Source organism: Physeter macrocephalus, chromosome 4 (genome assembly GCF_002837175.3).
Source record: "Physeter macrocephalus isolate SW-GA chromosome 4, ASM283717v5, whole genome shotgun sequence".
NCBI lineage: Eukaryota > Metazoa > Chordata > Mammalia > Artiodactyla > Physeteridae > Physeter > Physeter macrocephalus.
The window spans coordinates 109,320,600-109,334,734 of NC_041217.1; the positions used below are offsets into that span (position 1 = coordinate 109,320,600).

The following is a 14,135-nucleotide window of genomic DNA, read 5'->3' on the forward strand; positions in this document are numbered from 1 at the left end:
TGAGGCTGGATCTTGTCTTTCTGGTGGGCAGGTCCACGTCTGGTGGTGTGTTTTGGGGTGTCTGTAGCCTTATTATGATTTTAGGCAGCCTCTCTGCTAATGGATGGAGCTGTAGTCCTGTCTTGCTAGTTGTTGGGCATAGGGTGTCCAGCACTGTAGCTTGCTGGTCGTTGAGTGAAGCTTGGTCTTGGTGTTGAGATGGAGATCTCTGGGAGATTTTTGCCATTTGATATTATGTGGAGCTCAGAGGTCTCTTGTGGACCAGTGTCCTGAAGTTGGTTCTCCCACCTCAGAGACACAGCCCTGATGCCTGGCTGGAAAACCAAGAGCCTTTAATCCACACGCTGTGCACATTTTCTAATCGTCCATTTCTTTTTCCATCCATACCCTGGCAAGTGATAATAGTTCAGTGTAGATTAGCGACTAGTAGTTGTAATATTAGTAGCGGTAATATGTGTGATGATGATGTTAATTTAATTTGAAAACCCTAAGTTAGTGGTTTTTAAACTTTAGCGTACCCAAGAATCACACAGTGTGCACATTTGAAACGCACATCACACTTCTGGGGTTCACCACAAGAAATTCTGATTCGGCAACCCTGGCATGGAGCCCCGGAACCAGTGCATGATTCAGAGGCAGGTAATCTGTAGACCACACTGTGAGAAGCACTGACTCTGTCTGGAGTTCACCAGACATCAGTTTCTATACATGAGCATTTGAGGGCAGGGGGAGAAGATTCATGCTAAAAGTAAATTGCATGTGTCTTTGGACAGAAAATGCCATCTAATTTGCAGAATAGTATCTTATTGAATAACATAACGGGCACTTCAGAGAAATAACTCTCATGTAATAGAAAACCATGCAAAACTTCACTAGATTATTGAAATACAAGTGCCTATGAAAAGCTAATTTTCTTTAAAATACTGTGTCTTTTTAGGGGGAAATGCTTCCAGAATAAACAATATCATGTGTTCCATCTAGTGCCTTTCTCTCTTTTGATAACATTTGCATATTAAAATACAGTATATCTGCAGTGAGTGCTTATTGCTCTAATTCTCATTAGGCACCTAGGCTTTTAGACTTGAATAGAAAAGTCTGAAGGTGTGAAGTCCTGTGGCTTGAAAACAAGCAGGATACTAAATTCTTCAAGTAGGAACAGTGGAAAGAGGAAGGAAACTCAGATGTTTACTTGGGTAGGAAGTTGTGTGGTCCCATCCATGAGCTTCTTAGGGAGAATTTGAGAAGGGCCCCTGGAGAGCACCCAAAGCTGATTAAAGCTGGATCTTCAGTAACAAGTTTTGATTGCACAAAAGGATGTGGCACAAGCGCCAACTGGCAGCTCTTCTTTGCTCTTCACTGAAGGTTGAGCTCTGAAGTGAATGTGTCTTATAGGAAATTGCATCAGGAGATTTTAGGAGGATTTTAAGAGTTACTGAAGTGCCAAAATGCACTGCTGAAAGATCATTCATTCATGCAGTCAACATGTAACAAGTATGTATTGAGCACCTACCCCATGCCAAGCCCTGCACAGAGGGCCAGTGATGTGACTGTGCCTCACTAGAAGCTTCTAATAATCATCTGTCCGCCTGAGATGACTTGGATACCTTGACTCAATTAAATCCAAACAGTATGTCAATCACCTAAAAGGGTTGAGGTCAAAATATGAATAGTGGGGATGTAAAAAATATTACTCTCTGAACCAATTGATGACAGTCAGTTGCCTTCTCCAACTTCCATACTACCCTTCCTTCTTATTAACTGAACCATGAGTTTTAAAGGAGCACATTTCCGGGACTTCCCTGGTGGTGCAGTGGTTAAGAATTCGCCTGCCAATGCAGGGGCCACGGATTCAAGCCCTGGTCCGGGAAGATCCCATATGCCGTGGAGCAACTAAGCCCATGTGCCACAACTACTGAGCCTGTGCTCTAGAGCCCGTGAGCCACAACTACTGAGCCTGCGTGCCACAACTACTGAAGCCCACACGCCTAGAGCCCGTGCTCCACAACAAGAGAAGCTACTGCAATGAGGAGCACATGCACCACAATGAAGAGTAGCCCCTGCTCGCCGCAACTAGAGAAAGCCCACGCATAGCAACGAAGACCTAGCGCAGCCATAAATAAATAAATAAATTTATTTTAAAAATATATATATGAGCACATTGCCACTTGGAATAACGTCCACATTTCTCAGCTTTCTTTGTCCTACGTATAACAATGAGACTAAGTATTGCCCGATGATATGAAAGTAGAGGTGCTCTGTATGAGATCCTGGAAGCCTGGATTTGAAAGGAAAGAGTTGTGCCCTTCTCCCCTTCCTGAATCTTGAGAAAGGGATGTGATTGATAGAGCATAAACAACTATTTTATACCATGAGGACGAGGGCTATATCCCAGGTATGACACAGCAAAAAGCTAGAAGAACTTCAGCCCATGATGACTTCAAGTCAGTATACTGCACTACAACCTCAAAACACCTTTCACACGAGAGAGAAATAAACTTTTAAGAGTTGTTTTGAGGGGGCAGGTACTTTCTGTCACAGCCAAATTTAGTTCTCAGTGATAAAAAACTACCTTCACTAGCCATGAACAGAAAGCCCAGTTCAAGCTAGCCAAAACAGTGGAGGAGAGTTACTGGTCCATGTAGTTCTGAAGTAATACAGACTTTAGTGTAGGTTTGATGGGTCTGCTCAGTGATGCTGTCAAAGAACCAGATTCCTTTCTTCTCTCTTTACCTTCCACAGATGAGCTTCATTATAAAGCTGGCTCCTCTTCAGGGGAGCACAGTGGTTGCCAGCAGCTCCTGGCTACTTGCCTCTTCACACACATTCAGGGAGGGGGACATCAGTCCTCTCAGAAAAGTAAGGAAGCTTCTTTCAGAAGCTTATTAGTCCAAACCGATCATCTGTCCATCCCTGAGCCACTAATATAACCAGGGGGTGAATTTCTCTGGAGCTGCAGTTTTCTGACTGCATTGAGGCACACTGGGGCACCACAAACAAACTCACAGGGGCACTGTGGCAGAAATTTAAATTTTTCAAAAAGAACACAGATATACCTGTCAGACATCACACACAATTGTACTATTAAGTTGTTTGGACCTAACTACTTAATAAACAAAAGTGTTAGATTTGTAGGGGTTTATTTTATTTGTTGGTTTTGGTTTGGGTTTCATTTTTTTTCTTGGCCTAAAGACACCATGAAAATATTAATGACACACTTACAGGTACTGTGAACCAAGCAAGGAACCTTTGGCCTAGAGTCTCAGTCCTGGAGTCAGAGGTGGAATTAGCTTCCCCCAGATTATGGGGGCTGCACAGAGAGGTGTGGATTTACAAGTGCAAACTGGGGTGAATCCTAAGAAAGCAGAGAATAGACGTGTGGGAGGCAACCACAATGTCCATAGGCCCTGGGAAAAGCTAAACCCTGCATTCTTCTTAGGGAAGGAATTGCCTTTGTTTAGGAAAATACAATAAGTCCTTTGGGGTGAAAGGTGAGACCCTTGAAGGCTTGGGATCAGCAGGAAACAATACAGCAAAAGCGAAAGCAAAACTGTCCTTTGTTAGATGTAATAGGAATGTGGAGATAGGGAAAGAGGAGAGAAAAAGGAAAGACAAGAGATCTGAACCACAAACCAGAGTTGTCAAGTCTTTGAAAACACCAGCATTTCGTATTCTATTTTAAGTGTCTATATTACTGCAATACTCCAACCTGCCAAACTTGAGAAAAATCTATTACCCAGGTGAATAGGGTTTTCTTTTTCAGGCAATCAAAGAAAGGCTGAGGTTCCTGCTTATGTTGACATCATTTAAAAGAGGAATAGCACCTGTAAAATAATTGTGTCTCTGCAGGGATCTAATTCAGTGGAGCCAGAGACAACGGTAGAATAACCTGCCTCCTTTCCCCTACCACCCTCTGACCCCCAAATTAGTAGAAATTATAGAGAGGGCACAGAATAGTGGTTCTCAATCCTGTCTACATATTTAGAGTCACCTGGGGAAGCATTTAAAAAGAAACAGTGACGTTTTTCCCACCCTAGACCAAGTAAATAAAAAATCTCTACGGTTGGGGCTCAGAAATCTATATATTTTTTAAAGGTCCCCAGATGATTCTAACGTGTAGCCAAGGTTGAGAACCACTGGTCTAGGACATTCCACAAATCAAGGAATAGATCTTGAAGGGAAGAGAGACTCCTTAACTTGGGAGTGGAGGAGAGGTTGATATGGTTCCTCTTTGTCCCACTTAAATTCTTTTTTTTTTTTTAAATTTCATTTATTTTTGGCTGCGTTGGGTCTTTGTTGCTGCGCACGGGCTTTCTCTAGTTGCGGCGAGCGGGGGCTACTCTTCGTTGCGGTGCGCGGGCTTCTCGTTGCGGTGGCTTCTCTTTTTGCGGAGCACGGGCTTTAGGCAGGCAAGCTTCAGTAGTTGTGGCTCACAGGCTCAGTAGTTGTGGCTCGTGGGCTTCCGTTGTTGTGGCACACGGGCTCAGTAGTTGTGGCTCACGGGCTCTAGAGCGCAGGCTGAGTAGTTGTGGCACACGGGCTTAGTTGCTCCGCGGCACGTGGGATCTTCCCCAACCGGGGCTCGAACCCATGTCCCCTGCATTGGCAGGTGGATTCTCAACCACTGAGCCACCAGGGAAGCCCCATGTCCCACTTAAATTCTCTCCACCGAACCAAGATCACTAGAAAAGGCCTGGACCGAGTCGTGAGATCCAGGATCTAGTCCTAGCTTTGCAGTTCACTACCTTTGCGTGATTTGAGGTAAGTCACTTAATTTTTTATCTCTCCAAACCTCTGTTAAAGAGAAGTGGGCTTAATAAAATGACGTCACTTTCCCAAGTTCTCAGAGTACCTTATCAGCATTCACTGTCTGACACTAACAAAGACCAAATCCAGAAGGAAACCACGATTTCTCCTCCCCATTTCAGAAACGTAAAACCTGAAATGCAGAGAGCCCAGGTAACTCCCCACACAAAAGTAGGTGAGGTGAGGACGGCTGCTTTCTTCATCAGCCATGGTTTGGTTGGCATTTACAAGGGATTTGGGTTTCTTGTACAGGATATGTGGGGACAACAGTGTTTTTCTTAAATACCAATCCATTTCTTTTCAGGGATCTTATTAATTCAGAGGAAGAATAGAAGAGTAAATGGTATACTTATTTGGAAGTTTGATTTCTCTCTCTTTTTCTGGTTGTTTTTCCTGCTGTCTCCCATAAGTATTTGCTCTTCTTTTAAAATATGAATAGATTTGATAGCTTTCTCCTAAAAACAGTGGTTCTCAACCAGAGACAAATTTGTCCCTCCCTCCCGCCCAGGGGAGCATCCAACAATATCTGGAGATATTTTTGTCATAATGTGGGGGGCAGGGAAGTGGATGCTCCTGGCATGTAGTGGGTAGAAGCCAGGGATGCTGCTAAATATCCTACAATGCACAGGACAGTCCTCACAACAAAGAATTATCCAGCCCAAAATGTCAATAGTGCTGAGGTTAAGAAAACCCATCCTAAAACGTGAATGAGATTTGTCACCCGTTTCACAGAAATTTCAGTTTCTGAGCATATCACAGTTACGGTGCTTTTATCCCTGATGCATTTAGCGACAGCAGTGACTCCTGAAGATCAAGTAGCTCTTGACAGCAAGAGTGTTCTTCAGTAGGAGGGAATTAAATAGCTATATAAAATCCCAATATTTATTCAGTTTTTGTGTAACATTATTTACAGGCATTGAAACTACTTATGGGCAAAAATGTCATAACTGTAAGACAATCACAGAAATTGCCTTCATGAGTACAAAACCTGCAGAGGCTTTTGTTACCAGACTTTGAGAGAAGTGGACTTTGGGACCCCTAGAAATTGAGATGTTTAGGCTCCTTCACTGACAAGTTCAGTGGGAGATAAACAGGTTTTGTTTTGAGTATGTATATGTGTAAAAAATGATCTGAAGGACTCACATCAAACTTAATAGTGGTTTCCCATAGGAAAAGGGAGAAGAGAAAAGAGAAAGATGGAATAAGGGGGAGAAACAGGACTTCATCTTTTTTTATAAATCAGCTTTATTGAAATATAATTTCCATACAGTAAAATTCACAAGCTTTAAAAGTGCAATTCAGTGGGCTTTGACAAATGTATACAGTTGTGTTAAGTCCAATAGAACTTTTAATTTTTCATATTTGAATCTTGTACAAGAAACTTGTGTTTTGTATTGTTTATAATTTGTATTTTGGTTTATAATTTAAAAACATGTTTTTAGAAGAACCGTTCAAAATTATGTAATCATACCGCCCCTCATTTTGTAAAAGCGGCTTACAAAGATGCATGAAGCATAGCAAAATAACATAACTGGAAATGAAAGGGATGTAAAAGGAGAAACAATCATTTAAATTGGAGCCACGTTTAAGAATGCAAACCATGAATTCTCATTTCCTCTTTACACGTAGGACATTCAGACTTTAAGCTTCCAATCAGTCATCTTCTCTTACATGTTTGAGAACTTCATTGAATTTAGGCTCCTAGTTAGCAAATCCAATTTGCAATCCTTCCTTTTAAGTATTCATGATAACTTATACCATCAGTGTTTTTCATAAGCTCATTGAAGGCTAATGCCCAAATATTGTTTGCCCATGAGAAAGCAAGAGTTACATGAGCCAAGTTTTAAAACTAAAGTTATCCTTGGTACTAATAAAGAAGGTAGAGAGTGACTTAAGGTAACTTTCTATGAAAAGCCAACTTCTGCTGAAATTCAGGAACCAAGTCTTGTAAAACCATGAAGTCCCCTGTGTAGGGCAGCGGTTTGCTGGAGCCAGCTTCTACTAGTTTACCAGGGTCAATTGTTACATTTTGGGGAATTTTGACAGCTGGTTGTTAAACACATCCATTATTAAAAATCAGATTACATAAACTTATGATTAAATAAATTTCATTAAAAACAAAGGTAATAATTATCTAAAACTCATCCCTTCCTAATTATATTACTACATTTTACCATTAGCTGTGCTCTTACAGTTATTTACATCTGTTTATGTGTGTATGGTGATGTTATGTAACAGCGTGCCCATGCACATCCCTTCCCAATGCCATATTCAGATGTCACTTTGGTAACTTGAAATTGCCTATGGTGAGAATGTTTGCACCACAGAAATCAGCAAATCTACAAAACCAGACTTGATTTATCATTTAATTGATTGTCTAGACATTAGAAAGTGATGGAGAAATTTTTAGTCACGCAGATTAAACTTAAAAATGTGTCATGTGTGTAGCCATTACGTTGAGGGAAAAATGAGGAAATATTCTTCCAGTATTCAAAAACTACTATGCACTTCAGCAAAGAAGTCCCTCACATCATTGCCAAACAAGTAAAGTTCCAATATATGTCTTCATTATTTCATTTGTCTTACTCATTAGTGTAAACAAAATATCACCCAGCAGCCATGTTGGAACTACAGTGATTTGTCAATTGCGACTATTAGGTTGGCCTCAAATGCACAAGCTCTGCAAAAATCAACAGAAGCATTCTGTGAGAATCAATTGACAATATGAAACTTATAGTCAAGAGTATTGAAATTTTTATTATTATTTATAAATTGTAAAGGATGCTACCCATTCTTTATATCAGTAAAATTTATAATAAACTTCTGTAGGTATATTATGCATATGTTTTCCCCCATATTTACCAGCACACTATTGCCTGGAGCTGAAGATGTCAGGGCACTAAACATATGCTAAAGACTTTTTTCTTCGGTGCCCAGGCTGAGTACAGTTAGGTAGAGCGATATAGTGGAAAGTCCCAATGATGGTTTTCTTCACACTATTCCAGGAAAAAAAAAAAAAAAAAAGGAATGCTCTTTCCTGTGCATAGACTCTTCTCTAACCCGCAGGCAACCCTTTCACAAATGGCCAAGCAGACTGGGCAGAGGATTTTGAATGTCTCAAAGCAAAACAATTACAATTATTGCAAGGAAAATGTTTGAATGTGTGCCTTACTGATGAGATAACCAAGGAATCATTTGCTCATACAGAGACTAAGCATTAATCCACCAGTGGTGGGGTCTGAGTGAACAGGGCTGGTCCTGGGCATCATTGCAAAGTGTGTGTGTTTGGCAGTTTCTCATCTCTTACCTTGGAGCTTACCCCTCTGCTGCTCTAGAGGTGATAATGCCTCTTCACCCACTGTCTTTTTCCATTCCCAAAGGCTTTGCTCTTCCTTCATCTACTTAAAAAATAGAGTAGCTAGCTCTGGAAACCAACCTATGTAGTCTAGTAGCAAACTCGGATGACTTCAGAGGCCAGACCTTCTCTGTCTAAAATGCACTTAAATGCAAACTTTTCAACATATGTGCATGTCAAATAAATTGTATCTACAAGAAAAATTAGCCCACAGGCTTTCAGTTAGTGAGCTCCGAGTCTAATCTTTCAAGGGCTATTGGCAAGGTGGTAGATTGGTGTGACAGGAAGAAGGTGGGCATTTGGAGGCTGACTCACCTGGACCTGAATCCTGGATTTCTGTCTTAATGTGTGACCTTGGAAAAATTACTGAATTATCTGAACCTTGGCTTTCTTATCTGTAAAATGAATTGTTAAAGAAAGAAATAAGTGAAGATAGATAAACCATCAGTAAAGAGAAGATAGCTCAATAAACATTCCAATTCTTTCTTGCTATTGAATGACCCAGGGGAAACTGAAAGATCACCCAGCTCCCAATACCCAAGGAAGTTAATTTTTGATGATGAGATTTTAGGAGCTGAATTTAGGGTGCAGGTATCTGAAGAAACATAGCCAGGGCATGACCTCAGTAGCCAAGTAGGCAGCTGTCTACTGTACTTATTCAAGACATAAGAATAAGACTGTGGGAGATTTGCTTCTGCTTCAGAACTAGTCTTAGAGAAGCATGGCAGGGGTAAGAAGGGAAGGTAGGATGTCAGACTTTGCATTTTGGAAGTACTTTGGTCTGATTTTTTTCCTCTCCACTTCTTGAGTCAAAAACTTAAATCAGGGCTTCCCTGGTGGCCTGCCGATGCAGGGGACACGGGTTCGTGCCCCGGTCCGGGAAGATCCCACATGCCGCGGAGCTATGCTCCGCAACGGCAGAGGCCACAACAGTGAGAGGCCCGCGTACCGCAAAAAAAAAAAAAAAAAAAAAAAAAAAAAAAAAACTTAAATCAGGGCTGTGACTACCCATAGAAGCTCCCCTTGTTCCTTCTGCCTATGCCCTGCTCCCCAGCCCTCCGCAGAGCTCAGAGTGGTCCTGTAAGAGTATGGGGGCTTTTCCCAGCCTTCCACAGAAACCACTGTGTTTGAAGATTCCTTCCAGAAATGGTTTATGTGACTTGTGGTTGTAGTTTGAATAGTAGAAGAATTCTTTCCTCTACATGTTCACGTGTGCCATATGATCTGAGTAAAAGCAGCAGCTCCAAACATGAGATAATTTGTGGAGGAAATGTCAGCTAGCTTGGAAGGGAATATTTGGCATTGAAAGTTTGCCCAGATTTAACTAAAAAGAACCATGTAACCTCATTCTTAGGATCACAGCCCATCAATTCAGGGAGGTTGTTTAAAAGACAACCTCTCTCAGGTTATGTTCATTTTGAGCTGATCCATGGAAAAGCAATTAAAAATGAAAACATGATATCAATTCTAGAATGTTATTCATAGCTGTTTGACTCAGCCTTAAAAGGACTGCAAGGACTTGATGCCTGGTGTATTGTCAGACTCTCAATAAACTGTTGATGGATGGGTGGATAAAGAAATGTATGAATGATTTTAGATATCCAGGAGCAATGAAAAGTGTACTTGAGCATCATCTATTGTATATCTCAGTAGAATCTATAATGAGTTGCTTTATTGAGTTGGCTCCATTTTGATATGTTGAGATGAATACATATGTATATTTCATAGGAAGATCAATTATGAGCAAGCCAAAAATGTGCTCTGTTTCCTAAACATCTTTAAATACATTCTATATAACTTTGCTTCGGTATTTGACCAATGCATCCTACATTGTTCTGTGAAACAACATAGCCTGGGAATTTTTTCAGAATAATTGATGTACTACAAAGAAACCATGAGTAACAAGTGGGAGAATGAAACTGCCTTCCAGACTTTTGGATGAGAAAATTCCCAGAAATGTTGGGAACTGCCGGAAATGCCTGGTTGTTAATGCAACTAGCCATGCAAATTATCTTGGGCTGGAAGCCAGACATTTCCCACTCTGTTTTGTGACAGCTCCCCTCTGGGGAGCAAGGCCGGTTCCTCCAAACCAGCAGCTGTGTAACAGACCACCACAACGTGGCCAAGATGATTCTCAGAGCCGTTTCCTCTCACGGCTGCGTGCCTTCTTCGTTAAAGAGATGCCTCTGTCAGGAGTGAGGCTGACTTTCTTTTTACTGCTATTTTACCCTTGACCTACCTTAAATTATAGATTATCATCTCCTGAAGGCAGAATCCGTTACCAAGTTACCTTTGCGTCTCTTTCCCGTTCCCACCTTCCACTGACATCTCGCCCGGCCTGAAGGGGGCGCTCCAAGAGGACAGTTGAATTGAACGGAGCACCGATTGTATCCAGTCCTGATGATATTCAGTAATTACTCTTTTTTACACAAAGTGGAATAACTCCTTCGGGAAATGGCAGAAATGAGAAAAGACATTTAGAGCAGCGACTTAACCTCTCAGATACTCCCCCAAAGCCCTGTAGAACTCCTGCGTGTTACCCGGCGTCCGGGGCCTCTCGGGAACTTGTGGCATGGGGACGGATTAGGGGTTTTCTCCCTTCCGTGCTGGCTCCCAGGGCAGCCAGAAGCAGGAAGTATAGCCCCCGGTGTTAAAAGAACACTTTACACACAGCTCTGGAGCAATACACCGCCTCCACCCCTTTTTAGGAAAAAATGTTGGGACATGGAACTAAACAGCCTAGCAGCCACATTCTCGGAATATTTGAAATGATACTCATCTTTTAACAAAGGCTTCTGTGCATCCACAAAACGGAAGCAGACCCTGTGCCTCCGCCTCGCGCTGGCTCTGTCCTTGGGAGCCTGAGCTCTTTGAGGTGATGCCCTGCCAGGCGGGCCGGGAGCACATCCTCACATCCTCGCAGTGCCATTCCAACACCACAGGGGAGAGATGCTAGAGAGACACACAGTCTCCTGAACCTTTTTCTGTGTATTCCCCTCTGGATGGCAAGCGCCCTTCATTGTGTATATACATGCGTCTTCTGAACCCAGCCATAAATCAATGCAAGCTGTCTTATTCAGACAATAACAACATATAAGCGAAAGAAAAACAATCACTAACAGGAAAAGAAAAACCTGTTCTTTGTCCCAAAAGAGAGAAACCCTTTGTGTTCAGAATAAACACCTTTAGCTTTTTCATGGAAAAAATGTATTTTTTGTTTATCATCTATAGTTACCACTTCCTAAATCCTTTTAGTTTAGAAAGACTACGCCTGACAGAGCTTTTGTATTTTTCTTTCCACAGTTAAGCAGAACCACTCACTGCTCCAAACAGGGTCTGTTCTAGTATTAAAAGTCATTTCTTTTGGCACATATTTTAACCTGTCTTAAAATGATAACCATGTGGTCTTGATAAATTATTTGAAAAGCTTCTCCTAAGGTGGCTTTGGTGGTTTTGTTAAGACATTTATTTTAAGAGTATCTCTCAATAGAATTTATCAGTGAATTACTTTATGTATTCTCAGCATTAAATTATTTCCGCTCTGAGAATATTATAACTCCTTTCCTCACAGTGATGAAAAAAATGAAACTATCCTCAAACAGTGCTAGGTTGGGTACTGGCCTTATGTCAGTAATTTTAGGAATGTTCCCACCAGAAATTATAAATTATAAATATAAGGCCCGGAAGAGAGAGAAACATTAAAGAGTGAGGAAAAACAGCAATTAGAATTTCACATAAATACCATCAACTGAAGAACAACAAGTCAAGCACATGGGAGGGGAGTGGTATTGTTCAAGCTAGGATGTGGGGAGATGGGAGGGAACATGGAGAGAGCTGAAGGCTGGGTAAATAAAGCACACCAGGAAAAGAAAGATTCAGTTTCCATTATTCCAGGGAAAATGGGCACTTTCTGAGGTAGGTTTCTTTGCAACCTTGGAGATTCTAGTTTGTTCCTTCACTGATAAACAAAAAGTCAGCAGTGATAACATCCTTGATAACACTTCCTCTGGAATGTATAACATTCCATGTTTCTGCTTCATAGTCACCACCGGACATGCATGAGTCAGACTGAGAGGTGGGAATTTGCTGGGCTGCTCATGGGACCATTGAAGTTATAGTCAAGGCCTATGAGGTGTGGACTTGCTATGCTTCTTTCTCTTTCAACTCATCTTGTACTAAGAGCCATAGGTGATTTCTTTACCTCAGAACAGGCTATCTTAAATGTGAGGTTAAAGGGCAAAGCTTGCTAGAACAGTAGATGAGACTGCAGACTGGAAACCTGAACCTTGTTTGTCTGGTCATGCTTTCGTAAAATGCTAGTAGCTAATTAAGGGCTTAGTACAGCGCCTAATTATATTCATTATCTTCACTTATCTTTCACAATAAGTATGTCAAAGACTATTATTATCCCACTTTTATAGATGAGGAAACTAAGAAGTCAAAAAAAAGCTTGAATTTCTATAGCTCACAAAGGATACAGCAGAGACTTAAACCCAGGTCTTTTTCCAGAGTTCACCGTCTTAATGTGTCCCCTCCTACACAATAATAAAGGGAAGCTACTATTATTTTTTTTTTGAAAGCAGCCAAAAGAAAGTCTGCCTAGGATATAATTAAATAGCAATTCATATTAGAGGAGAGCTACTTGGGTCTGGATATTTTTCTCTTAAACAAGCCTCTTCATATTATTTTTGGGCATATCCATTTTATAAAGAGGGCTAAATTGAATATGTTGTTAATTTGCTTATAATAGTTCTAAATTGTCCATGTCCTTGAATAGATACAAGGTTTCTCAGGCTGGGCTCTAAGGAAGAACCTACCCTACCCGTGGGTGATCCACCCTATGGGCCTATCCCCTCAGGGAACAATTTAAATTAAAAAGTGCAAAAGAGATGTCCAGTCAAGTCGAAACTGTACCATGTCATAACAGAATTACACACAAGAAGAGAATGAATGGTACCATGATTAATTTTGACCATAAATTAAAAGTACCAAATAAGTGTGAAAAAGTAGATGATATGGTAGTTTGTAGGAGAGAGATTTTGCTGCAGCTCTGGAAGTCAAGAAAGAGCAAAGTGAGATGATTAATAAATAAAGTTTTGAGTTGCACAGATCTGGGTTTAAATCTACCTTTATGACCTTGAGCAAGTTATTTGACCTCTCTCAGTCCAGTTTCTTCATCTGTAAAATGGGAATTTGGGGATTCAATAATAAATGTAAAATGTTTAGCATGGTGCGCTGCCTGTTCTTATTGTAATATAATTGTCTATTTGTCTGACAGTCTCCTCCATTAGGCTGTGACCTCTTCAAAAACTGGATTTATGTCTGTTTATCTTTGTGTCTCTGAGCCTTTGATATAGTGCTTAAGCTCATCCCCACTCCTGATGTTTCCTTCTATGTGAAGGATATTCCATTATCATATTATTCCTGGTTTCTGTCTGCTCTTGACATATTCCCCACTTGGAGAAGAGAATGGATTACCTGACTGGTGAGTCAAGAAGGCCTTACCGTCCGTACTCTTCACATCCTCTTGGGAGTGAAGTTTCTGCAGGGAGCTTGGCATCTCTTCTGCTCTTCCACACCATAAATCTTACTGTCCAGTGCCTCCATGACTTAGTAGACAAGAGACCTAACTCTGGGGTCCTATAATATGAGGCCCATTTCCACACAAATCTTGAGGGGTAAAGGAAGACCTAGCTGGAAAGATATATTAGAACCAGACAGTGAAAAGATCTTCTTATACCTCCATGGCATGACATTTTGGCAGATTCATTAAAACATATATATAATGATAAAGAATGGAAAGAGTCTACACGAGTAAGCCCAAAATCATACTTGATTTTAATGTTTGGATATTTTTGGCATGGGGGAGGGGTGCAGGGGAGTGGGGAAGGTTGTTCTTTTTTTTTTTTTTTTTTTTTTTTTGCGGTACGCGGGCCCCTCACCGCTGTGGCCTCTCCCGTTGCGGAGCACATGCTCC

At 41.1% G+C, this 14,135-nt stretch overlaps 1 protein-coding gene and 1 long non-coding RNA gene across 4 annotated transcripts in view; one reads left to right on the forward strand and one right to left on the reverse strand.

Moving 5' to 3' along the window:
- DDAH1 (dimethylarginine dimethylaminohydrolase 1) overlaps window positions 1-14,135 on the forward strand; it is a 168,658-nt gene that overhangs the window by 145,592 nt on the left and 8,931 nt on the right. The gene's annotated exons all lie outside the window — the stretch shown is intronic.
- LOC102993336 (uncharacterized) lies at window positions 6,336-11,165 on the reverse strand. 2 transcript variants are annotated; one of them, XR_008617217.1, is made up of 4 exons: window positions 10,449-11,165; window positions 8,474-8,553; window positions 7,666-7,799; window positions 6,336-7,483 (listed from the first exon to the last, which is right to left on the reverse strand). It is a non-coding gene; the product is annotated as an uncharacterized lncRNA (long non-coding RNA). The 2 variants fall into 2 exon arrangements; XR_008617216.1 differs by having other exon boundaries at window positions 6,336-7,799.